Source organism: Canis lupus, chromosome 2, assembly GCF_048164855.1.
Source record: "Canis lupus baileyi chromosome 2, mCanLup2.hap1, whole genome shotgun sequence".
NCBI lineage: Eukaryota > Metazoa > Chordata > Mammalia > Carnivora > Canidae > Canis > Canis lupus.
In genome coordinates, this window is record NC_132839.1 from 21,759,045 (window position 1) to 21,785,547 (window position 26,503).

A 26,503-nucleotide genomic window follows, 5' to 3' on the forward strand; every position below is an offset into this window, starting at 1 on the left:
CTGGATTTTCTGTTGTTGTTGAGTTGTGTATGTTCTTTATATATTTTGGATACTAACCATTTATTAGATATATCATATGCATATATCTTTTCCCATTAAGTAGGTTGTATTTTAGTTTTATTGCTGTGCAGAAGGGTTTTATTTTGATGTGCTCCCAGATTTATTTTTGCTTTTGTTTCCCTAGCCTCAGAAGATATATTTAGAAAAATATTACGGTTGATATCAGAGAAATTGCTACTTGTGCTTTTTTTGGATTTTTATGTTTTCATGTTTCATATATAAGTCCTTAATCCATTTTGTGTTTATTTTTGTGTATAGTGTAAGAAAATGGTCCAATTTCATTCTTTTGCATATAGCTGTCCAGTTTTCCCAGCACTACTTGTAGAAGAGATTGTCTTTTTTCCATTGCATAGTCTTGCCTCCTTTGTTGAAGATTAACTAACCATAAAATCGTGGATTTCTTTGTGCTAGTACTACACTGTTTTGATTACTTGGGCTAAAGTATATCTGAGATGGTGAACCTCCTGTTTTGTTCTTTTTAAAGATTGTTTTGGCTATTTGGGATCTTTTTTTATTCCATATAAACTTTAGGATTATTTGTTCTAGTTCAGTGAAAAATGCTGTTGGTAGTTTGATAGGGATTGCATTAAATCTGTAGATTGCTTTGGATATTTTAATGATATTTGTTCTTCCAATCCATGAGAATATCTTTCAATTTTTTGGTGTTGCCTTCAGTTTTTTTCATTAATGTTTTATAGTGTTCAGAGTACAGGTCTTTCACCTCTTCGGTTAAGCTTATCCCTAGTTTTTGTTTTTGTTTTTGTCTTTGTGCAGTTGTAAATAGAATTGTTTTCTTAATTTCCCTTTCTGCTACCTCATTATTAGTGTATAGACATGCGATGGATTTCTGTATGTTGATTTTGTATCCTGCAACTTTACTGAATTCATTTATTAATTCTAGTCATTTTTTGGTGGAGTTTTTAGTATCTATACTATATATAGTATCATGTCATCTGCAAATAATGAGTTTTACTTCTTTGTTACCAATTTGGATGGCTTTTATTCCTTTTTCTTTCTCAATACTCTTTTCTCAATACTGTGTTGACTAAAAATGGTGAGAGGGGACGTCCTTGTCTTGTTCCTGAACTTATGGGTAAAGTTCTCAGTTTTTACCCATTAAGCAGGTTGTAGCTGTGGATTTTTCATATATGGCCTTTTTATGTTGAGGTATTAGGTTTCACCTAATCCTACTTTGTTGAAAGTTTTTATCATGAATGGATGTTATACTTTGTCAAATGCTTTTTCTGCGTCTATTGATATGATTTTTGTTGTTTTTATACTTTCTCTTATTGATGTGATGTATCACTTTGATTGATTTGTGAATATTGAACCACCTTTGCATCCCAGGAATAAAATCCATTTGACTGTGGTGAATGATTTTTTAAATTGTATTATAGTGTTTGGTTTGCTAATATTGTGTTAAGGATTTTTGCATCTATGTTCATCAGAGACTGTGACCTGTACTTTTTTTGTGTGTTACCTTTATCTGGTTTTGGTATCAGGGTAATGCTGGCTTTTTAGAATGAATTTGGAAGTTTTCCTTCTTTTTCTATTTTTTGGAATAGTTTAAGAAGAATAGGTATTAAGTCTTCTTAATGTTTGGTAGAATTTACCTGTGAAGCCATCTGGTCCTGGATTTTGTTGTTGTTGTTGAGAGTTTTTTGGTTACTCATTCAATTTCATTGCTGACAATCAGTCTATTCAAATTTTCTATTTCTTTCTGATTCAGTTTTGGGATATTATATGTTTCTAGGAATTTATCCATTTCTTCTAGGTTGCCCAATTTGTTGGCATATAATTTTTCATAATACTCTTATAATCCTTTGTATTTTTGTGATGTTGGTTGTCTCTTCTTCATTTCTTATTCTGATTATTTGAGCTTTCTCTCTCTCTCTATCCTTTTATGAGTCTGGCTACAGTTTTACTAACTTTGTTGAGCTTTTCTCAGAGAACCACCTCCTAGTTTCATTGATCTATTGTTTTTTTAGTTTCTATATTGTTTATTTCTGCTCTAATCTTTATTTTATCCTTCTGCTGTTTTTTTTTTATTTTGTTCATTCTTCTTTTTCTAGCTTCTTATAGTGTAAGGTTAAGTCATTTGTTTAAGATTTTTCTTGCTTTTTGAGGTAGTTCTATATTGCTACAAGTTTCCCTTTTAGAACAGCTTTTGCTGCATCTCAAAGGCTTTGGACTATTGTTTTTTCATTTTCATTTGTATCCATGTATTTTGTAATTTCTTCTTTGATTTCCTCATTGACTCATTCATTGTTTAGTAGTATGTTACATAACCTCCATGTATTTGTACTCTTTACAGATTTTTTTGTATGTGTGATTTACTTCAACTTTCATAGTATTGTATGTATCAAAGGACTTTGATCTTTTTTAGTTTGTTGAGGCTTGTTTTGTGGCCTAATATGTGACCTATTCCCGAGAATGTTCCACGTGCACTTAAGGAGAATGTGTATTCTGCTGTTTTAGATGGAATGTTCTGAATATATTTGTTAGATTCATCTGGTCCAATGTGTCATTCAAAGCCACTGTTTCCATGATTTTCTGCCTGGATGATCTACCCACTGATGTAAGTGAGGTGTTGAAGTCTCCTACTATTATTGTATTACTTTTTAAAAGTCTTTGTTACTGGCTGTGTTATGTATTTGAGTCTTTAATGTTGGGTTCATAAATATTTACAATGGTTATATCTTCTTGTTGGATTATTCCCTTTATAATTATATAATGTCCTTCTTTGTCTCTTGTTACAGTCTTTGTTTTAAAGTCTAATTTGTTCAATATAAGTATTTCTATCTTGTCTTTCTTTTCACTTACAATTGCATGGTAAATACTTTTCCATCTTTCACCTTCAATATGCACATCTTTAGGTCTGAAAGGAGTTTCTAATAGGCAGCATATAGATGGATCTTTCTCTTTTATCCATTTCTTCACCTATGTCTTTTGATTGGATTGTTTATTCCATTTATGTTCAACATACTTATTAATAGGTATGTACTTATTGTCATGTTATAACTTGCTTTATGGTTGTTTTTGTAGTTCTCTGTTCCTTCTTCTCCTGCTCTCTTCTCTCATGATTTGTTGGATTTTTTTTAGTAATATACTTGGATTTCTTTCTCCTTATTTCTTGCATATCTATTACAGGCTTTTGGTGTGTGGTTGCCATTAGGTTTGTATATGACATCTTCTGCATATAGCAATCTATATTAAGTTGATGGTCACTTACATTTGAACCCATTCTTAACTTTTCATCCCCTGGCTCCTGTTAAGTATATAGTGTCATACTTTCCATCCTTTTATTTAGAATCTTTGACTGATTTTTATAGATATACTTATTTTGAATGCTTTTGTATCTCCTACTTTTCTTACTCCTATTTATGCTCCTTCCTTTCTACTCAAAGAGTCCCTGTTAACAGTTCTTGTAGGGATGGCTTAGTGGTAATGAATTCCTTTAACTTTTGTTTGTCTGGGAAACTATTTCTCCTTCTATTCTGAATGATAGCCTTGCTGGTTAGAATATTCTTGGCTGCAAGCTTTTTTCTTTCAGGACTTTGAATATAACATTTCATTTACCTCTGGCCTGCAAATTTTTTGTTGAAAAATCAGCTGATAACCTTATGGGATTTACCTTGTACATAATGTTGTGGTGGTTTTCTATAGCTGCTTTTAAAATTCTGTCTTTATCACTACTTTTTGTCATTTTAATTACTATATGTTTTGAGGTGGACCTCCTTGAGTTGAGGGGTTTCTATGCCTCCTGGATCTAGATTTGTGTTTCTTTCACCAGATTTAGGAAGATTACAGCTATTATTTCTTCATATAACTTTCTGTTTTGTTTTGTTTTTCCCTCTCTCTTCTCCTTCTGGGATCCCTATAATACACGTTATTACACTTTGTCACTAAGTTCTCTATTTTAATTTTTTTATTATTTCCTTTTCTCTTTCCTGTTAAACTTGATTGCTTTCCATTACTCTGTCATGCAGCTTACTGATGTGTTCTGCTTCTTCTAGTCTACTATTAATTCTATCTAGTAGAAATAATCCATTTATTCAGTTCTTCATCTGTGATTGGTTCTTTTTATGTTTTCTGTCTTTTTGTTGAAAGTCTCTCTGAGGTCCTCTACCCTTTTCTCTAGTTCGATGAGAATTTTTATGATTATTATTGTACATTCTTTTTTTTTAATTTTTATTTATTTATGATAGTCACATCACAGAGAGAGAGAGGCAGAGACACAGGCAGAGGGAGAAGCAGACTCCATGCACCGGGAGCCCGACGCGGGATTCGATCCCGGGTCTCCAGGATCGCGCCCTGGGCCAAAGGCAGGCGCCAAACCGCTGCGCCACCCAGGGATCCCTATTGTACATTTTTTATCAAACATTTACTTACCTCTGTTTGGTTAGGTCTCTTCCTGTGATTTTGTTCTGTTCTTTCATTTGTAATATATTCTTATGTCTCATTTTGTCTCACTCTCTGTATCTGTTTCTAGGTGCTAGGATAGTCAACTATGTCTTTTGCTCTTGAAAGTAATGGTCTTATGAAGAAGAGGTCCTGTAGTCCCCTGCAGAACAATGTTCCCTGTACACCAGAACCTGGCACTTCAAAAGTGTCTCCTGTGTGTGTTGCATGCATCCTGCTGTTTTGGCTGAGCTGCATTTGCCTTCATTCCAGTTTTCTGCAGGGATCTTTGCCTGTTGTGGACAGTGTTTTGTCCCTATGGTATTTGTGGGCCAGTCTAGAGCCACCTTGAGCTTGAGTTGAATCAGACCAGGCATTTGTCAGAAATAAAGTAGCACTAAACTGCAGAAGAACATGGGGGCAGGTCTCAGTGCCAGCAAGGCCTTCTTAGGTAGGAGGTGACGTGCAGGCCTGCTGCTGCTGGGGGCTGAAGCATGTTGGTTTAGAGGGGACATATCTTCTGAAGTGTGGGGGAGTGGGACACATGGTTTTAGCAAGATTTGGAGGTCTGCTCTTGGAGGGGACCTGGAGTTGAGGACTGGTTGGAGGGGGCAAGTCTGCAAGAGAACACATGGCAGGGCTTATAGTTGGAAAGTTAAGTAGCAAGTGTTGGTGCCATGCTGGTTCCCCACAGGTGTCCTATGTGTTTATGCTGGAGGAAGTGAGAATAAAATGGTGCCCACTAAGTCCTCTGTTCCTGGAGAAGTCTCTCAACAATCCCTGCCCTTTATCACATGCTCTAAGATTAGTAAATATATCTCCTTTCCATATACTCCAGGCATTTTTCAAACTGCTGTTTCTGTGCTATATTTCTATTGGGCTATTTCTCTCTCTCTTTTTCTTTTATACTATTCTTTATTTTATGAAGATGCATTTGACATTAAATTCACCCTTTTAAAAATGTACAATTCAGTAGTTTTTAGAACATTCACACTGTTTTGCAACTATCACCTCAATCAAATTTTAGAGCATTTTCATCACCCCCAAAAGAAACCCGATACTCCACTCCCCCTTCCTCCCAGCCCTAGGCAACCACTAATCTACTTTCTGTCTCTATGGATTTGCCTGTTCTGGATATTTCATATAAATGGGATTATACAGTGTGTGGCCTTTTGTGTCTGGCTTCTTTCACTTAGCATACAATTTTCGAGGTCCATCCATGTTGTAGCATTTTATATTCCCCTGAGCATTAAGGTTTCAGTTTCTTCACACCCTCACCAACACTTATCTTCTGTATTTTTTTTAATAGCCATCCTAGGTACAAAGTGGTATAGCTTTGTGGTTTTGTTTTCATTTCTCTAATGACTAATGATGTTGAAATCTTTTCACGTGCTTACTAGCCATTTTTTATATCTTATGTGGAGAAATGTCTATTTAAGTCTTTTGCTCATTTTAAATTAGATTATCCTTTTTTTTTATTGATGAGTCGTAAGAGTTTCCTATATACTCTGTATTTAATTCCCTTATCAGACATATGATTTGTTAATATTCCTCCCATTCCTCTCTTTATTTTCTTGATGGCATTCTTGGATGTACTAATGTTTTCAACTTTGATGAAGTCCAATTTACTTCTCTTTTGTTGCTTATGTTTTTGGTATTATAAGTAAAAACCTGTTGCCTAATCCAAGGTGATAAAGATATATGCCTATGTTTTCTTCTAAGGGTTTTGTTTTGGCATTTATATTTAGGCCTTTAATCTACTGTGAATCATGTTTTGAATATGGTGTTAGGTAAGGGCCCAATTTGTTTTTCATATGCCAGCACCTTTTGTTGGAAAGATTGTTCTTCCCTATAGAACTATTTGGCATTGTTTTTCAGGAAAATCCATCAACCATAAATGTGAAGGTTTATTTCTGATCTCGGGATCCCTGGGTGGCAGTTTAGCACCTGCCTTTGGTCCAGGGCGTGATCCCGGAGTCCCTTGTCGGGCTCCCAGCATGGAGCCTGCTTCTCCCTCCTCCTGTGTTTCTGCCGCTCTCTCTCTCTCTCTCTCTCTCTCATAAATAAATAAATCTTTTTTTAAAAAGACATGTTTATTTCTGATCTCTCAATTCTATACCATTTACCCACTGATCTGTCCTTAAGCCAGTACTGCACTGTCTTGATTACTGTAGCTTAACTTTTCAAGTTGGGTAGTTTGGATTTTTCTAACTTGTTTTGGTTATTCTTGATTCTTTGGGTTTCCATAAGAATTCTAGGGTCAGTTTATCAATTTCTTTTTATCAGATTACTGATATCGACATGTGAGAGGTAAATCTGATGTGTAAGAGCCTTTCTTCTTACCCCTTTATTCCCTTGAATTACCATCTTTTCTCCTCCCAATCCAGGTAAATGCCTCTGAGTGCTGAATTCTCCATATATGAACTGAAGAGGAACACTGATCTGGGTAGGGGAAATTACCTGCTGCATCAATGGTCTGTCCTGTCTTTCAGCAATAAACCAACTCCTTCCCACCTCTCTCCCTCTCTGAGACTGCACTGAAGCTGGACCCTTCTGTTGTGCTGTCTTTTTAAGAACAGGGACTCAGTTTCCTATGTCCCTCTCAGCTCTCCCATGAGCCTGCTGATTTTAAAGTCCCATGTTTTAAGCCTAGCTAATTGTAAAAACTCATGAAATATGGCTCCTCTGGTTTTCAAATCCATATTTTATGGAAATTCCTCTTCCCTGTACAGGCTCCCTGGTATGAGAGAGAGTCTGTTTCTCTTCCCTCTCCATGCCCACATATCCCTCCCTATCATGGGCAGTTCTGTGAGTCCACTTAGCTCCTGCCCATATCTTCTCCTTTCCTATCCTCTTTGGTGCAGCCTGTTCTTTACATTTAGCTGTGGATAGTTTGTTCTGCCAGTGTTCAGGTCTAGTTAAATAAACAGAGGACATAGAGAGAAAACCTGGCTTGGCATGCTATGACATTTGTTCTTTATTTATGGGCAATGGGAAGTCATTAGTGGGATTTTAAAAGGGAGTAATATGACCATATTTTTTATTGAAAGTGTTGTTTTCATTGGAAGGCAAATTATGTATTTGAGAGAGGCAAATCTGGAAGCAGGAAGAGCAGTTTGGAGGCAAGCCTATAACTGAGGGAGAAACAATGATGAGACATGGTTACAATGAAGATGCGCAGATTGGCTTGAAATCAAGAGACACTAATGAGGCAGAGTTATCAGGACTCAGTGAATGAAGAGGAACAGAATTTGTGGCCATCTTTAATGTACAAAAGAAGGACTTTTTTCCTATTAATATTAAAGAAAACCTAACCTATTTTAACACTGTTGAGAAGAGCCAGTAGTAAGAAGAGACAAGTAGAGCAAAGTCCTTGTGAGGAAAGAAGGAAAATGGGGATAAGAGTCCAAATGAAGAGGTTAGCTTTATTTATTTTTAGGTGAGACACAGAACTTCCTTGATTTTGGGAAGGGATAGAGTTCATATCTGTACTCCAGGCTCTGGGAAAAGGATTGGCAAGTATAAAAGGAGGCGATGGCTATATTACCTTCCTTAGAAAGTTACTTGAGAGCCCATCCAATTACCTGTGCTCATACTGGTGGAGTTTTTGCTTGGAAACTTCTACTGTCTTTGTTAGGTAGGTTATAATCTAAGAGGAATGAATAATGTTTGAGGAAAATAGAGATGATTTGAAAAATCACAAAAGGCATAAGAGAGAATATTGACCTGGAGAATATAAAGACTGCCAACCACTATTAGGTTCCCAATTAGTGGGAAATTAGGACTTTTTGGTAGCATCAGTCTTTGCTGCTGTGTGGCTCTGTTCATGGGCATGTGCCTGCCTTGGTATGAGGGCAGGAAGGTTGAAAACTAGGTCCAAAGTTAGAGTTTTACCAAAGAGAGCAATCATAAGACAAAGAAATCTGTGATCAGAGTGGGAATGTTAGAACCTGAAACTCTGTAGACTTCTCTATTCCAAATGTTGGTAAGGTCCCAGAGATAAGTGTAAAGGAAAGCTGGTGAGATGAGGTGGTGGTGAAGACCTTAGGATGAAGAGGTCGAGGTTTGAGGTTTGCATAGGCCATGTATCACTTACCTGACACAGTGTTTAGATGAACACATTTATTTGTTAGCAACTCTGCTTTACATCGACTGCATAGGTTAGAATTTATAGCACATCTATTAGCGAAGTTATTTTATTTCAATTTTCAGATAAAAATTAGAATCTTAGAAAGTTTGAGTAGCTTGCATAAAGTCACACAGATATTTGGAGTAATAATAATGAACATTTTATATCAATTTACTATGTGTTATCAGGTATTGTTCTACATGCTTTATATTCTAAGTTTCAATTGTTCAGAAAATTATTTATTATTATTATCAACATTTAGGAGGCACAGGAAGTTTTCATAACTAAGGTCACATGGCTACTAAGTGGCAAGAGTTTGGACTTAGAGGAAGTGTCATAAATAGGCAATGAATCAAACTTGATGTTGCTCCAAAACCTATGTTTTAGCTACTCAGAAATAGCATCTATTTATGACATTTGGAGTGCTTTTCATTCAAGAGATTCTTTGAAAAAATCTCTTCCAAGGATATTAATGGAGAGCTTAATCTATGCAAGATTAAAATTTTAAGCATAATGAAAGAGATGAAACTAAAAATTCAGATTGCAAAAAAAAAAGAAAGAAAGAAACCAGTGGTTTCAGAACATTTGTGCATAATACAGGAAGAAGGAGGGAAAGGCAGAAATACAAAGGAAAATGACGCAAAAGTTAAAAAATCCTTGAGGAGGTATCTGTTAATTTTTCTTGCCTATGAAGTGGCAACAGCTTCTCCTAACGAATTAAAGGTGATATTTGGGTTCCTCATGAGCACAGTTGGATTTTTTAGGCCAACAGCTGAAGTGCAAGGATTTCTCAAGCAATAGTCCAGAACTTTGTGCTGTTACTCTTAATCCTATCCCCTGATCCTCTGGGAGGTGGAGACTGGCAGCTTCTCTTTACCATCAGTCTACACAGACCCTTCTGTGCCAACATCACCAGCTGGACACCAGCCTCCATTTCCCTTTCTCCTCATTGGTTACTACATTTCTTCTATAACCACTGATAAAAGTCTGCCAAAGGCGCATAGAGAAAGTGAAAGCAATATGTTTCTTGACTCACTAGTTGTGTTATGTTCACATTTAATAAAGGAGCACAAGGAAATGACAGTATCTAAATGTTTCTATATCCGTCTGGACTTGCTGCAGTGACAGTTACTACAATTTTTATTTATAAATAATGTTAACAGAAAATGGGAGCCCATACATTGAAGAACTGTCATAGCACAATATTTTCCCCTCAAACTTAAGAAATCAGTATAGTTTAAGGAAAATAAAAACCTGTGTGGCTAGAGCAAGTTTTAAAGCCTTCTCTATCAAATGTCATTCAACATCCCTGAGTCTCATTTTCCTTGTCAATGTAGAAAATAACCATCTTCAAAGAATCATCATAACAAAATTTTCATTTTCATTAAAATGAAAATTGATAATATATATGAATAACCTATGACCTCTTATAGGAAACTAGCTCATTATAGCTTTCTACTTCTTCATTTGGAAAACATAAGAACTTTAGACGCAGACACTGAAGTTATATTTGCAGGGTACCTGGTGCTAAGATCAGTGTAAACAGCTAACGTCAGTGCAGGATGCTTTACTTTCGACAAAGACGTTATTTCACATTTGATTCGTCATGGAGCAAATGTGTATTGCATTCCTAAAAGAGGAAGTTGGAAGTTTATTACTAGCCCAGATGTTCCAAGTACATATATGTAGATTATTTTTTTTTCCTCAGCAAAGACCTGTCTTTTAAAATCAAAATGACTAGTCCATGGAAACGACATATAGTTGAAGTTACTGTAAAGATTACAACTAGATGAGAACATAATTCTTCAAATACATAGTTTTGGTAGCAAAACAATCAGTGATTTTCTTTATTTTTTAAACACTCAGTTCTCTTTAGGATCCATTACTGTTTGCATTATTTTATGGGAAGTGGAAAATAAGGAGATCTTTTTCTTGTTTAGGTTAGACTTGACTTGGACTTTCAACCAAAACTCTGGTTGTTTAATATTGACTTTCTTAAGCTCTTCTGATTAATTTTAATCTAATTACATGCATAGAAAAAATGTCCTCCTGAAGACGTGTTTTGTTTAGGAAGCACAGATTTTACAGGTTAGATAATGGAAGTACCTTTTGGATAGGTAGGTGTACATGCTCCACTACCCTAAGCTTCCACCTCTCTACATCTTACACCCAGCTGCCTCACTCGTTTATGTAAATTGCTTGGCCATCAGAGGTATTGGGGTTTGGAGCTTCTGATTCATGGAAAGAAAGAAATAAAAAATAACCCCGGTATTTATTTTTGTACTGTCATTTTAGCATGGAAAGAGTTCCATTTTTATTGTGACTACATGCTATGAATACTGGTACTGCATTCTTCAGTTGCTACTGCTACTAAAATAATCTAAACAGGGTCCAGTTTTTCCAATAATTTCTTAGAGTGCTTTGTTAAGTAAGCAGCCAAAAAGCGAGAAAAAGGACCCTGGATATTCTATTAGAGAGAGAGAATTCGTGTCAACTGATTGAAAGAGGGGGAAAAAACGGCAAATCTGGCAGGTCAAGGGCTTTCTACTCAATGCCCATGTGATTGCCCACAAAGCTCCTGTGATCTGGTGCTGGCTACAGCACATCTCCCTATTTGCACATGCATGGAAACACTTTTTGTTGAAGCTACTTGACAACATTTAATGTTTATTGTTTACTTGTCATTCTGGAAAACCACACACAGACTGTTTAGGTTACACCTAATGACAGTTTTTATTCATTTTACAGTTTAATGTTTCTTTTTATTTAGCTTTTGTATGGTTTAACAACTCCTTTCATTTATTGGAATTGTAGACAAGTTTGAAATGTGAGTGCACCCGTAAGACAAACACACATCATTACCTTTCCCTCTCCTGGTGTGCAGCCCTTTGTGAAATCTGCCAAGAGAGTGTAGATGCTGACGCATGGATAGTGGGGAAGGATGGCTTCAGAAGGCCTATGTATTTTACAGATATTTCTTTGATATATCTGTATCAGATGGGAGCTTGAGATAGAGGTAATGGGTGGTCTACAAGTACAAGGAGATAATAAGACTTCAGCAAGGTATTTCTAAGAATATAAAGTCCTATGGATATGTATGTATTTCCTACTTACTTTACAGAATATGTATCGATGAGTAAAATATTTGTAAATGAATTTATATTTATAAGTGAATAAAAAACATAAAAATATTCACGTTTTAACAAGTCTGTCAGCTTTAGGGGAGTATGTGTGTGCTTATGTGTATATATAAAAAAAAAAAGGAAAAAAAAAGAATATAAAGTCCTTGGGAGAGCTAGCACTTAGTTCCCTTTCTTCACTAATCCTAGGGAAATTATACTGATTTGTGATTAGAATGGAATCACCCATGAAAAATCTGAATACACACTTTGTACCCTACCGTAACTTCAAATTAGTCAAGTTGAGAGACAGAGGAATGAATATATTACTTGGGATTATTTACTCATTATACAAGTAATTAGAAATACTAACCATACTTGGCTTACTTCTGCCTCTATACCACAATAGGACTGGCAAAATAAGGGAGCTGTTAGCTTTTGTGTGCCTGCTTCCAAGAGTGTTTTAGTTTCTGGGTGCCACACTAAAAGCCATTAAGCCACATGATAAAAGTTGATGAAAGCCAGGATGCCACACTCTTGGTGTCCAGAAGAAGGTTATGGTACCCAAAGACAATGTTAAAAATAACATTTTAGGGAGAATCTGATAAGCATGGGTTATGTGAGTGGAGAACCCAGAGGTAGGGTTGACTCAGAGCTTGACCATTCAGTCCTTCTGTTGGTTCCTTTGTGGTCCTAAGATGTATGCCAAAAGTACTCAAAGCTGCATAATTTCTGTTTCTTGTCTAGCTGAAGAGAGAGGTGAGTTTTTTTTTTTGTCCTGATATATTCAACAAAAACAAATTGAAAGATTCAAATCCTAAAATTCATCCTGATTCAAACCACCCATGAAACTCTCTGTGGCTGTGAGTGTAGTAGACATGATGATTACTTAGTTTAGATCACATGGCCAGGAGTGGGGTCATCTTCCCTGAAACCATGCAGGGCCTACAATCATTGTATTGGCAAGGGGGAAATGATTAATGAATTGTAGAGATGGAAAAATACCTGTTTAAAATCTTTAATCTTCATAGCAACCGTGTGAATTAGGTTATATTATTACCCCATTTTTCAGATGAGAAAAATTTCCCAAAGACAAATAACTTGTAAGTGATGATTTCAGAATGGAATCCAGGTCATTCTAACTTTGTACCTCAAAGTCATTCTATTTTACTATCCTGCCTATGTAGCACAAATTAAATATGTATACGGTTATCTAATCTACACCAGGAAAGGATTTAAGTTTTGTCTTCCATAACTTTCAGGTTGTAAAAGAACCTTGTGGGAAGCTTAAAAGTCTTGAGATGATAAATAAATAACTTTCTCTTCCAGAAACCAAAAATCTTATCAATCATAAATAAGGAGAGTTTTACTTGAGTTTTTGAAGACTTTAAAAAGGTTCTTTCATTCTTGTTTATGGAAAACTCAGAAGAAATATATGTATCTTGAGAGCAAAGCTCCTGTTGATTTTGGAATTATCTAATATCCCAAATGATACATGTAACGTTTGTGTGTCTTTTTTTAAAACCTTAAACTGCATATGGCAAGGTGTAAAGCTTAGGAAATCAAAGAAAAGAGAGGATCCTAACAGCTAAATTGATTGGAGAATTCAAGAGCTGTTAGCATTATGAATGGAAGCTATTACCTGAAAAAATATTGCTGTAGGAGGTTTAGACTGGGACATTAAAACAAATCGTTGTCCTGGGCATTGGAGTTAAATAAGGGGGCATGATAATGAAGTTTCATTGTCTTGAATATGTGGGAAATAGATATTCCAGGGCTATGAGCTCATAAGCATTAATGCTGTAGGACTGTACCTTGATAAGTCTCCTTTGGGGAAAAGGTAACTGAGCAAATTATGCTCGTGGTACATTGGCATATCTTATAACCCACTTCTTATTTTAGAAATGCTTAATATTATTAATTTACCTAAATGCCAGGGGAGACAGATGCTCAGAGATTTTCTAATTGCCCAAAGAGTTATATTCTAAAACTGGAAACCCCAGGTGGTCCCACCTCGATTCTGAATGGCAAGCGAGGAATCTTGCTGCTATTCTTACATATTGCCGAGCAGAGCTGGAAAAGGCCACATGCTTGGTCATTTTTTCTAGCCAGCTCTTGCCTTGCTGCTCAGGATCCATGTAGGACAAGATTCAAATTGCGTGGCTGAACAATGACAGCAGGGCTTCAGAAAAATCAGGATGGATTCTTTTATATTTAACATTCTCCTTCTCACAGCTAGGTTTCTGAATTGACACTGAAGCAGTGGTAGGGGAGTCTATAAGATAAATAGAACCCCAAAGCTTATTTTAATCAAATTTCATTCAAAAGGAATGGCATTTCTTATTTTTTAAAATCCCCTCACCTTTACATCTGTATTTTCACTTTATTCATGTTATTACAAATGCTACTAATATGAATTTGGGAAACTGATGAAATAATAGATTCAAAGTCCTATGGAAAATGTAGGTTTTGTTCTGCTTGTATAGGCAACTTGCAGTCATCCCAAAATGTCAAAGTCTTAGAGAACTCAAGGTCTTTACAGCCTTTAAAAGTAATATCCTTTTAGGGACATAGACATATTTACTGAAATATATAACACAGAAAATAAAGTTCTTTGCCTTGCTTTATACTCTGGAGTGTGATAAATTTTGTGGGCTGTAGACTAAGCCAGTTCCCTTGTTTCTCAGAGGATTTAGTTCAGTACCAGAATGTCATTGTGATTTTAGTATTCGATATTTTGGCCTTTGGAATGACCATTTGTTTTGTAGAGTACGTGATGTAAACTCCTCTGAAATGTTATTAATACCTTTTAAACACTTCCTATAATTATTTCAATAACTCTAAGGAAAATTCCTCTTCTAAAAGATCACCTTTCTGGTGAGGGACAATTTATAGCTGATGTGTAACTCAACAGGAAGTCAAGAGAGCAATCACCAAGAGGAATGAGATAGTCAGTTTCTCCAGACTAACACATAAAAGCATTTCTTGGGAACTAAACTCAGCAGTAGAAGAACACAGGATTAGTCACACTAAATTGGATGCATCAGTCCCACCATTCTTTCTCCTGAGGGGAAATGCCTAGTGTTTTGTAAGAAAATAGGAAGGCCTCAGGATATATCTCAGGATATATTCCACCAGTTGTTTCCTTAAAGGGAAAAGATTATTTGAAAAAGTTTTGGGTGGGAACATGGAGAGGCAAATGGGGAAAAAAATGTACTAAGTCATCAAGTCCCTATAATTGATTAATTTCTAGTTTTTATGGCTACGAATATTGGAACAAGGAATGGTCAAATCCTCGGTTGTTTTTAGATACAGAAATTATCATGCTCTTTTCCCCATAATTTCAGGAAATATTTCAATAGGAAATTCCTCTCCATTTTCATCAGTTATTAAAATGTAATGGGAGTTGCTATTCAGTGGGCACAAAGTTTGTGACTCAAGATATATATAAGTTCTAGAGATCTGCTGTGCAACATTTTGCCTATAGTTAACAATGCTATATTGTACACTTAAAATTTTAGAGGGTAGATATCATATTAAATGTTCTCATCACACTTAGGAAGGAAAGATGGATGGATGGGAGGAAGGAAGGTAGAAAGGAAGGAAGGAAAGAAGGAAAGACAGAAGGAAGGGAAAGATAGGAGGGAGGGAAGAAGGCAGGAAGGATAGAAAGAAGGAAGGGACAGAGGAAAGGAAATCAATAACAACAACAACAAAAGAAGTAATGTTCTAGAAAATGAAGCTCTCACTTATTTTTAGAGGCAATGCTAGCTTGGCAGATGGGGTATAGAGTTGGGTTGGAGCCACTTTGATTCCATCTTCTCTCCAGTTCAGAGGTTTCACTATGTTTATTGGTAATCCATGTTGGCCCTGGGAAGGACTTCACAAAAGCTTCCGCAGGAGAGATCGGACACTCCCCAGACCTTTATATGTAATTCAAAAAAACTTTTGTTTTCATAAGGACAGTACTTAAAGAGATGTGGAAGTGAAAATAGTTTCCTTCTAGATGTTTTCTGGCTTGCAAAATTCTAGATACATTCATCAAAGAGGAATTGGCCTCTTTTTTATCTCATTGCGCACCCTGTGCTTTTTGAGACCTGTGACACCTTGTGCCCACTGGGAAAGCCAATGGGCCTTATGCACAGCAGCTTCTATTGCATTTTCCTTTGATCTTCTTCTAGATCCCAAAGTCATTTTGAAAAAATCAAAGCTGGCACATGCTTTGCAAAAATTTCTTTGTTTCTCTTTTTGTGGTTACTCAGTTTAGTTTCTAAAGCAAACACATTTCTTAACTGCATTTTAATTTTTCTGGCCATTTCTGTTTTTATTTTATACTACACAAATTCGTACAAAACTTGGCAATGCAATATTCCTTTAATAAAACGGGCTCCACAAAAATGTTTGCCGTAAATCACTGCCTTCTTAATGCCACTAAGTGGAAAGGATTTTATAAGCTTCTCTGGTTTTAGATGAATCGAACAAGAGATTTGGGTTTATTATTGTCTAAAAACCTTGAACATCTGTCCCCTTTATTCTCAAGTCATTTTCTCTGCTCTACTATTAAATACTCTACCATCTTCCCTTCCCTTTGCCCAAGTGCACTAGGTGAAGCTAAATATGTTCTTCGCTGCCTGACCTCAGTTCTTTGGAATGATGTTGCTGTATCAGTTCTTACTGCACGCCAAATACTTTCACTCTTCAAAATAGCTTGGGATATTAGAAATTTGCCCTTCGTGAACTCTCTAGTGATTTTGATTTTTAAGGCCATGAATCCATATTTTTTCTTCAACACCAAATATGTAAAATATTTAGGAATAGCTTTGTTTTGTTTTAACCATATAATTTTTTGCACTCTCTACTTCGTATCTCTGGAGAGAAATTTAAGTGGGAAGCAGAATTGAAGGAGTAAACTGTCCTCACCAAAGACAAGAAAGTCAGATATTAATTCACAGTACAGTTTTAAAGATGACAGTAGTGCCTTGAATTTTTAGCCAGGAGTCACCAGAGAATTGTGCAACTGTAACAACTGAAGGCCCTGAGGAAAGAATCTAATGTGTGATGTAAAAGGAATACAGGGAAATGCACTGAAGTCAAAAGCTCAAGTTGGAGAATCTTGGAACCAAGAGAAGTTGCAAGGACCTTTCAGAATCTCCTGTGAAACTCAAATTTTCACAGATGAAAAGGATTTCCAGGAAATTCTCACAGAATTTCTTTTTAATGAATTGATCATTTATTCATTAAAATATAATTAATTTTAGACCAAGAGTAATCCCAAAGATTCTTTAGGAACACCTTGAGAAATTCAGATATGCTCGGGAAATTATAAACTCCACTTGTACATAAATCACTATCACCAATTTCTCCCTAGTTTCCCCAATGAGAATCAAGGGCTAATTGTTTCATGGTGTTTTCGGGAACAGGAGCACTAAATAACCAGAAATATAGGAGGAACTGACTGTCCCAGTGTCTGCAGTGCCATCACTAGAGATTTATTTCTCTGAGACATGAGACCTTTTTTTTTTCAAATCCTGGAATACTAGAAATGAAAGGAATCTTAGAAATTAGACCAATTCCACTGTTTTATAGATGAATAAACTGAAGTATAGAACAACCAATGTGTTCAAAGTTACGAATAGTGTATTATTATCTGGGACTAGAAATATCATCTTTTTTTTTTTTTTTAAAGTCATTACAATTAGTTACGAAATCTAACCCAAAGAAGACTTGCCAAAAGAATCCTGAGTATCTTAGCCTAGGTTCCCTAAAATATAGAGCCTGAACAAAGGATTTCTTACATTTATCTGGGAATATGATGCCAGAGAACTGAGGTATGGAGTACAGGGAGAGAAACAAAGAAGGAGAAAAAGTCAATTTGAGGAAGAGCTTGATCACCCTAAGTTGCTCCAGGAGATCAGGTGACTGATGTTTAACCCCTTATGAAATACACACATGGACAAAAGAAGAAAGCCTTTAACCATTGCCTTCTACTGGCCAATGGTGGTTTCACGAGCATGAAATATATTGGAGTTCCGTATTGTGCATACAGGAGGATGCAACCCACAGAAGCCCCGATATAGGAAGTGAGAAGGACAGTGTTTGAGCCTTCTGTGAGATGCTGTCTCAATGTACCATCAGGAGTTGATAGAAGCCTGCATCAAACCAGTGGCCACAGTATGGCCACAAAGAATTCTAAAGGACAACATAAGAGGTGTCTTCCGAATTTTCAAGAAGAATTAAAAATAGCTGTGAGAAGGGCAGGAAAACTGCTTGGTCTTCCCCTCACTGCCCCTCCCAATGTCTTGTGGAATCAGCATCTCTAATCTTCCCCAACTGTTTATGTCTCTAGTCTCTGTGCATCAGTGTCATTCTTCTTTGTTTTGGCTTTCTTTGTTTTAATATAATTATGACATCAACACTTCCCAAATTTAATATCTTACATCTTTAATTCAGGAGAAACTACTCTGCCTCCCTGTGTCCCAAGTTTAAACACCTCAAGGATGAGATATTGGCCTACTCAAGGACAAATACCAACTCTTGAATTAGAAGACAGGATCATAGAGGACATGAGAAATATGGGTGGAGTGGGGGGAAGTCACTTGCCACAAGAAAGTAATGTGGTCTGTGATAGGTGGCTGAAACAGTGAGTTTCCACTAAATCAGTCCAGCATATTTCATTTTATGGGTTTTCTATTAAATGAAGCCATACTTAAAAGAGTAATACTGGATTAACATTTTAATACACATTCTTCAAGCTTGGATAAACTCTGAGACAGTGGAAATGGGGCCTAGAATAGACACCTAGAAAGGGAGAGATGATGTAACAATAGGAGGTAAGACCATTTTTCCTGTTTTATAATTAATCCTAGGGTTATTCATGGAAGTTGTATTCAATTTAATACAATATTAGATATGGATATATATTTTAAACCATTGGTTAATACCTTTATAAAAATAAGAATTACTGAAGATTCTTTCTTTCAGTGCATTTTTACGCATTGAGGTAATGTTCCTCTTAAAGTGGAACTCACCTGGAGATGACAAGAGGGAATTAAATGAGACAAAAATGTTGGTTTACATCCTCTCATCAGAAAATGAAAAGTCAAAGGGAGATTTCAGCACTTGATGTATTTATATTACTTGCTATCCTCAAATAATAGTTAATATCTTTTGAGTAGTTATCATGTATTAGGCCATGTGCTCCATGTTTTACATGTGTTTATTTACTCAATCCTCAGAACTTCCCTTTGAGATAGATGCTATTCCCCTCTAATTTTTCCCAGTTGGAGGAATAGAAACACAGAGAAATGATATGCTCTAGTTTTAATAGCTAGTAAGTGGTAGACTTGGGATTCAAACCAGACAGTCTGGTCCTCTTCTAGTCTATTTCCTTAGCCCATTTGCCATGTTGCCTTTCTGAGAACTTTAAAGAGACTGCACTGAACCACTAAACTAAATGGAAAAATGCCCCTCAGATGGGTTTTTAACTGCAGACTTCTTTTTTTTTTCATTATCTTGATTTCTTGCCTTTACAATGATATTTACATAAAATTGACATCTGTTAATAATGTCATGGTGATACACGCCCTTTACAAATTCTTTGAGATACATTGTGGTATTATCATTTGCCATATTTTTCACAAAGAAGAATACCATAAAATAAACTTTTAACAGAGTAAACCAAAAAATAAAATTAATAACAATAAACCTGACAATTATCAGCAAAGTACATGGGAAAATATTAAAATATTTTCTGCCTCAACATAGATAGAAATGAGAACCTTAACTATGCTAATACTCATAATATACTCCTCATACTTTGTTAGATATTAGATATTGATCCTCTTGAGATTATTCAAGTCCTGCTTGTTAAATTGAGAACTACAATTCATGAGATGTCCCAAGGGGAGCAGCATAAATTTAAACACTGGTTCATCAGAAAAAAACTATTATGGGCCTCATTAACTTTTATTTTTTAAAAAGATTATTTATTTATTTATTTATTTATTTATTTATTCATGAGAGACAGAGAGAGAGAGAGAGAGAGAGAGAGAGAGAGAGAGACAGAGACACAGCAGAAGGAGAAGCAGGCTCCATGCAGGGAGCCTGACATGGGACTCGATCACGGATCTTCATGATCTGGCCCCAGGCTGAAGGCGGTGCTAAACCGCTGAGCCATGGGGGCTGTCCCTTAACTTTTATTAATCACAAAAATATATAATGTATTTATGTATATATGTATGTGTGTGTGTATATATATATGTTTAGTGGAATAGATTTCCCCTTCCAATTTCCCTTCCCACCCTTGCCTCCTGGAAACACTGGGCTCCAGGAGGAGAAGTTTTTCCATGTGTCATCACCAGCCCATATTTACTGAGCACCCTTTGTTCAAGCAGTGGCAGTGCTAGCAGCTGGAGCTACATCAGATTTTATGCCATAGTGCCTGTTTTACAAGCTAAATGTGGAGACAAGGTACATGCAAATATATAAAAAACTTTAATGATAAATGAATTCTAAATGATGGATGCTCATTAAAAGAGCTATGAAAAGTCATGCAAGGATGAATTGCTAAGGACTGGAGTTTTTAGGCATTGGGGTGGGGTGTCATCAGTAGAGATGGCGAAGGTGGGATCTAAATCTCTAATTATTAGGGTCTTCCTAGCTATATGAATGTTTTCCCTAGGAGAATGTTGCCTGAATTTTAAACATTCTTTTGAATCCAATGTTTTTGGGAGATTTTTGAAGTTGAAATTGTTAAATTATCATAGTTTTGTGCCAAATTTGGCATTATCAGAGTTGAAATGAAAGTATTTAATTTTAAAAGAAGATTTTATTTTTGGTAGTGAAGTGGGAGCAACTTATTACAGGTTGTTCTTTGCAACATACCACAAGTGGAACAAAGAGAGAAAGCTAATGAAGCAAAAATATCCTTTGTTAACAAGTGAGTGCTATAAGAGCTGAGTGGCAAACCATAGTCTACTTTTCATGGTTGGGAGGAAAGATTGAAAATTAATGGAAAAATTGGAATATGTAGCTTGCTCTAGAAAATGAGTGGTCAAACAGTGCTAGTGGTGGTTACTGGGATGTACTAAATGTATCATATGTTTTCTGCTGTACCCACAACTGATCATATCACCTTGACTCTTACTTTTCTTCTAGCTTGGGTGAAAGTTGAAGAAGGAGGTTAGAGCAAGGATCTGACTGGCAAAGAGCTGCTCAGATGCAATAAGGGAATTTTCTCTTTTATAATTGTAAAAAATGATCTAAAAATAAGATTCAACGTGTGCCTGGTTAATGTTACTATCATTTTACCTCAGAAAACTACACATATTAGTTAGGGTAAATGCTATGTTCCTATCCAACAATCTTAAATAAATAGAAGTTTATTAATTTCTAATGTAACAGGCCAGTTTAAAACGATGGGGTAGCTGAGCTCCACAAACTTTTACGGACTTTGATGCCTTTCATCTTGGTCTCCACCATCATTTACAAAGTTGAAATTTGGGTTGCTGGCTCATAAACAGTTCTGCTTGTGGAAATGAAAACCAAAGTCCTGGAGAGGCAGCTTGTCTTCAAGTCAGAGACAATTTAGAACTTTTATACATCATTTCCACTCACATCCCATTGGCACCAATCTAGTAAAGGCCACACCCATAGCCAAAAGAAATATTTTCTAGCTGGAAGCTTGAATAAGTGATTTAAGATAGTGCTTGATACGTAAAAAATGATTTCTAATTTGTGTCTTTTCCTGATTTAGGAAGGTCCAAGGTATTGCCCAAGACCTTTCTAGTACCCCAAATCGAATGTGTCATAAGTCCTATCTCTTTATCTTTGAATAATATTCAAAATCCAAACTGGATTTTAATTACTTCTCCACCACCACCATTGTGGTCCAAGGTACCATCATTTCTCATCTGGGTTATTGCCTTTGCCTCCAAACTAGTCTCACTGTTTCCAAGATTTTATATCCTGTATATACAAATGCAAAAGAGGAAAAATTCAGTTATATTTAAAAACAATTTAAACTCTGTTAATATCTTGGATTACCTTGGGAGAGATTTCTCATCTTGATGACAGAGACTATATCTATCTTGTTCATTGCTGGATGTTCCAGTTAATAAAGATTCAATGAATAAATGAATAAAGAGATACAAGCTTATTTAAAATATTCCCTTTCTAGCTCAAAGTACCTCCAGAAATATCTCATAGATGCCAATAAACTCTGATGGTACAAAAGACATATAGGGCTCCATAGCGCCATGGCTCCTTTTGGCTATCTATCTATCCATCTATCCATCCATTCTTCCATACTCCCATCAACCCAACAAATCCTCATTGAGTAGTGACCATGAATCAAGCATTGTTCTAGGCACTGGAGAAATAGCTATGAATAAAAAGATAAAACTTTTTTTTTTTGCCCTAATGTAGATTCTTTTCTAGGGAGGGGAAACACCTAATAAGCAATTATGGAGAAGGAAAATATGTTGATGATTGTAAGTGCTATGGAAAAAAAAGCAGGAAAAGGAAATAGGGAATGCCAGGGGCAGTCTGTTAGTTTAGAGTGGTCGGGCAAGGCCTCACTGAGATATTTAAGCAGAGATCTGAGGGAGGAAAAGGAGTAGCCATTCAGATATCTGGTGGAAGGCCATCCCAGGCAAAAGGAACAGTCAGCACAAAGTTCCTGAGGTGGCACCATGCTTTCTGGTTATGTATCAAGAGGCCAGTAAGACTGAAAAACAGTAAGCAGGGGGCAGAACAATAAGAGATAAAGTCAGAGAAGTAGCAAGAAGCCAGCTCATTTAGAACCTTATAAGCACTTTGATGGAGGCTTTTCTCTGAGTAAGGTCCATGATCCAATTGCTCCATTGAGAACAGACCACATGACTGAGAGCAGGAAGACTGGTTAGGAGGCAATGGCCGTAATCCAGGTAAGAGATGATGGTGCCTTGGACCAAGACAACAGTGGTATAGATGTACTTAGATTCTGGCGAGTGGGTTTTGAATGTTATTTGAAGATAAAGACACAGAATTTTCTGAGGGATTGGATTTGGAATGTAAGAAAGAGGAATAAAGGATGACTACAATGTAGATTCTGAGCTGAAAAGAAAGGACAGATGGGGAAGACAGGGAGGAGCAGGAGTGAAAATGGGGGGTTTAGAGGTCCAGTCTTAGACAATAATGTGGAGGGTTCAGGTAGCCAATTGGGTATACAATCTGAGTTCAGGGAAGATATCTAGGCTGCAGATACAATTTTGTGCATCACTGGTATATCAAGTGTATTAAATCTGTGAGTCTAAATAAGATGGTCCAGTACACATAGAAAAATAAAAAATGTATCTTTTTGAATACTATAGAAGTAATGACTATCTCAAACTATCAGACCAGAGAGAATACTGACTTCAATTTTCAGAAGTACTTAATAAAATTTGGATTAATTTCAACCAATGACTAATGTTTACACTAGATCCTGAGGATTCAATATGAACAAGATACGTCCCAGTACTTTGGGAACTTACAGTCCAATGACAAGACAAAGGTAGTAAGTTGTTCTTTAATTCATTAACTATATTCTAAAACTTAGGTCACGAACTGTGGCTGAGGGGGATTTGGGGAGAAATTCTCATTCATCATGTTTTGTAAGGTATCACCACTAAAAGCAACCTAAAATGATAGCAGAAAGGGCATTGACTAGAAATGTTAAGCGTATATAACAGGGATAATATTCTTTTAAAATATCACTGCACTTTTCCTCTTTTGCATTTTCATATACAAGACTTTCCTTCTATTCATCCAGAAACATTGATTTTTATCTGGAAATATTAGGCATGAAATAGGCAGAATGTGAAAAGAAACAAAGAGCCAACATTCGGCCTTTTCTCTACCAAAGTAGAACTTTTGAGCACCTACTTACAAAACAATCTTAAAGGCCAAAAATGCCTTGTCAGGGGCAGGGTGAATTTTCTAAATTTGCTGAGCTCCCAGTTTTACCATGTGCCATGAATATGATATAAGGGAAGATACTGCTATATTGTGAAAATCCAACTCACAGAGAGTTGGAAAGACTACAAGAGAGAGAAATTAAAGCATGCAGCAGGACAGATGCATCCAGGCTTTCCACTGCACACCAAGTTTGGGGAGTAGCATTGAGTGAAGGGTGGGGCAGTAGGACTATCCAGAGAGAAATAAAGAAAACTTAATATATCTGTGCTAGTGGCTATTTTCTTAGAAATGGCCAAAGGGAGGGCACAAAGCTTTAGGAGAAGCCAAATATTTATTCAGAACCATTTTCAACCATAGACATGGTAGAAAGCAGATTTATTTAAGTGGACATTAGATATAGTCCAGGTTTTTCATAGCTGCACATAGCATGTAGATAATTCAGAAGTATCCATTGGCCTTGGTAAGGAGAGACGTGAGACTTGGAAGAAATGGTAATAAATTATAGAATATTGGAGACCAGAAGCAAATAGATAGGGCCATGGATATCATCCATGGGAACATGATGTTTCATGTACCTCAGAAGATATCACAAAGGCCCCTATAGACTCAACCGGATTACCTTGGATGAGCTACCCCTTACCTGAATCCTTTCAAGATCGAGAGTACAGCACAAGGGAGTATAAATGAAGATTCAGTACTTTTCCCCTCTTCCCTAACCCCCACAAAGGAACATAATTTACCTCTTATATACCCTAGTGCTACCCTCGGATAATTCAGGCATAAAAGACCTCTGAAAGACTGAGCATGTTTCCCCAGAGTTCCCCAGAGTTGGAAAGACTACAAGAAGTATGTTTCCCCAGATAGACCACTTTGAAATGAAAGATTATGTTAAACTGGAAGATAGTAAGAGAGATCATTTCTCATGTATATAACTTACAGGGTGGGTGTTCAAAAGTAAGATTAACTCCATTATGGAAAATGACTACACATTTCAAAAATATATTAGTCATTTGGTTAATGAGCATCTTTTAAACATATAAAATGAAAAGCTTAATTTTTCTTGCACATTTGAATGATATAGTGACCTACCAAGTAAGAACCACTAGTCAGGAAGGAGAATCAGAACATAGAGGAGGAGGATAGGGTAGCCCGTGCCGAGTAAGAAGAAAGGAAAGTCTCCTTCCTTCTTGGAATGAGGGCTGACCACAGAGAATGATGGCCCAGGCTGGTGACTATGTTACTGGTCAAAACTACACCCAATTGTACATATTGGTAAATAAAAATGTGTGCAATATGTTAAATGGAAAAAGCAAGGTACAAAACCATATGTATGGTATGACTTCATTTATGTAGAAGGAAGTATTTAAACCAAATACATAAATACATACATAATATGCTTTAAAAAAAAACCCACACCTAATTGAGTTACTAATGAAATCCACAAACTTCAAAAATTCAATATAAGCAACAATGTCACATATTTCTGTCTCCTTACAGATTCCATGCATGAGGACCACCTCTGTTGCTCACAGTGGCCAACTAATCCAGTTGGAGATGATTCAGGCTTTGCATGGTCAACAGTAAGTCAGCCCCAAACCGTCAAGTGGTTGTCTGCCTTTCTGCTTCTCTTCCTAGCTCCCTTCTTTTTAATTTATTTCTTTTATTATTTTTATAAGATTTTATTTATTTATTCATGAGAGACACAAAGAGAGAGACAGGCAGAAACACAGGCAGAGGGAGAAGCAGGCTCCATGCAAGGAGCCTGACTTGGGACTCGATCCTGGGTCTCCAGGATCACGCCCTGGGCTGAAGGCAGCACTGAACCGCTGAGCCAACCGGGCTGCCCTAATTTATTTCTTTTAATTTTAATTTCTAATTTATTACTGAAGTCTTATTGACATACAATGTTATATTAGTTATATATTGATTTGACAACTCCATATATTACTCACTACTCACCATGATAAATGTAGCCACCACCTGTAACCATACATTATTGCAATATTACTGACTATATTCCCTACTTTTTGTCTCTGTGATTTATTTTATACCTGGAAGTTTTACCTTTTAATCTCCTTCACCTATTTTGTTTATCCCCCGACCTACCTCTCTGCTTACAGCCACCAGTTTGTTCTCTATATTTTTGAGTCAGCTTGCTTGGGGTTTTGTTTGTTTCTTTTAGACTCCACATAGAAGTAAAATCATATGGTATTTGTCTTTCTCTGTCTGACTGACTTCACTTAGCATTTTTCCCTCAAAGTCCATCTAAGTTGTCGCAAATGCCAAGATTTCATTCTTTTTTTTTTGGCTGAATAGTATGTCACTCTCTATGTATATACCACATCTTTATCCATTCATCATCTCTAGTGGACACTTAGGTTACTTCTATATCTTGGCTGTTGTACACAATGCTGCAATAAACACAGAAGTGCACATATCATTTTGATTTAGTATTTTTTATTTCTTTGGGTAAATATCCAGTAGTGGAATTACTGGATCATATGGTATTCGTATTTTTAAATTTTTGAGACAACTCCATACTGTTTTCCACAATGGTTGCACCAACTTACATTCCTGTCAACAGTGCACAAGGGTTCCTTTTGTTCTGTATCCTTGCCAGCACTTGTGATTTCTGGTTGTTTTAATATTAGCCATTCCAGCTGGTATGAGATGATATCTCATTGTGGCTTTAAATTGCGTTTTTTTTTTTTTTATGATTAGTGATGATGAGCATCTTTCCATGTGACTTTTGGTCATCTTTATGTCTTCTTTGGGAACATGTCTATTCAGGTCCATTTATAAAATCAAATTGTTTTATTTTGATATTGAGTTGTATAAGTTCCTTATGTATTTTGGG

At 36.3% G+C, this 26,503-nt stretch overlaps 1 long non-coding RNA gene across 2 annotated transcripts in view; it reads left to right on the forward strand.

The window, feature by feature from the left end:
- LOC140613991 (uncharacterized) overlaps positions 1-26,503 on the forward strand; it is a 293,774-nt gene that overhangs the window by 210,001 nt on the left and 57,270 nt on the right. The window contains exons 5-6 of one of the 2 annotated variants that reach the window (XR_012014906.1): positions 6,849-6,907; positions 25,144-25,226. This is a non-coding gene — a long non-coding RNA (uncharacterized lncRNA). The remainder of the gene's footprint in view (positions 1-6,848; positions 6,908-25,143; positions 25,227-26,503) is intronic. The other variant, XR_012014907.1, reaches the window with a different exon arrangement.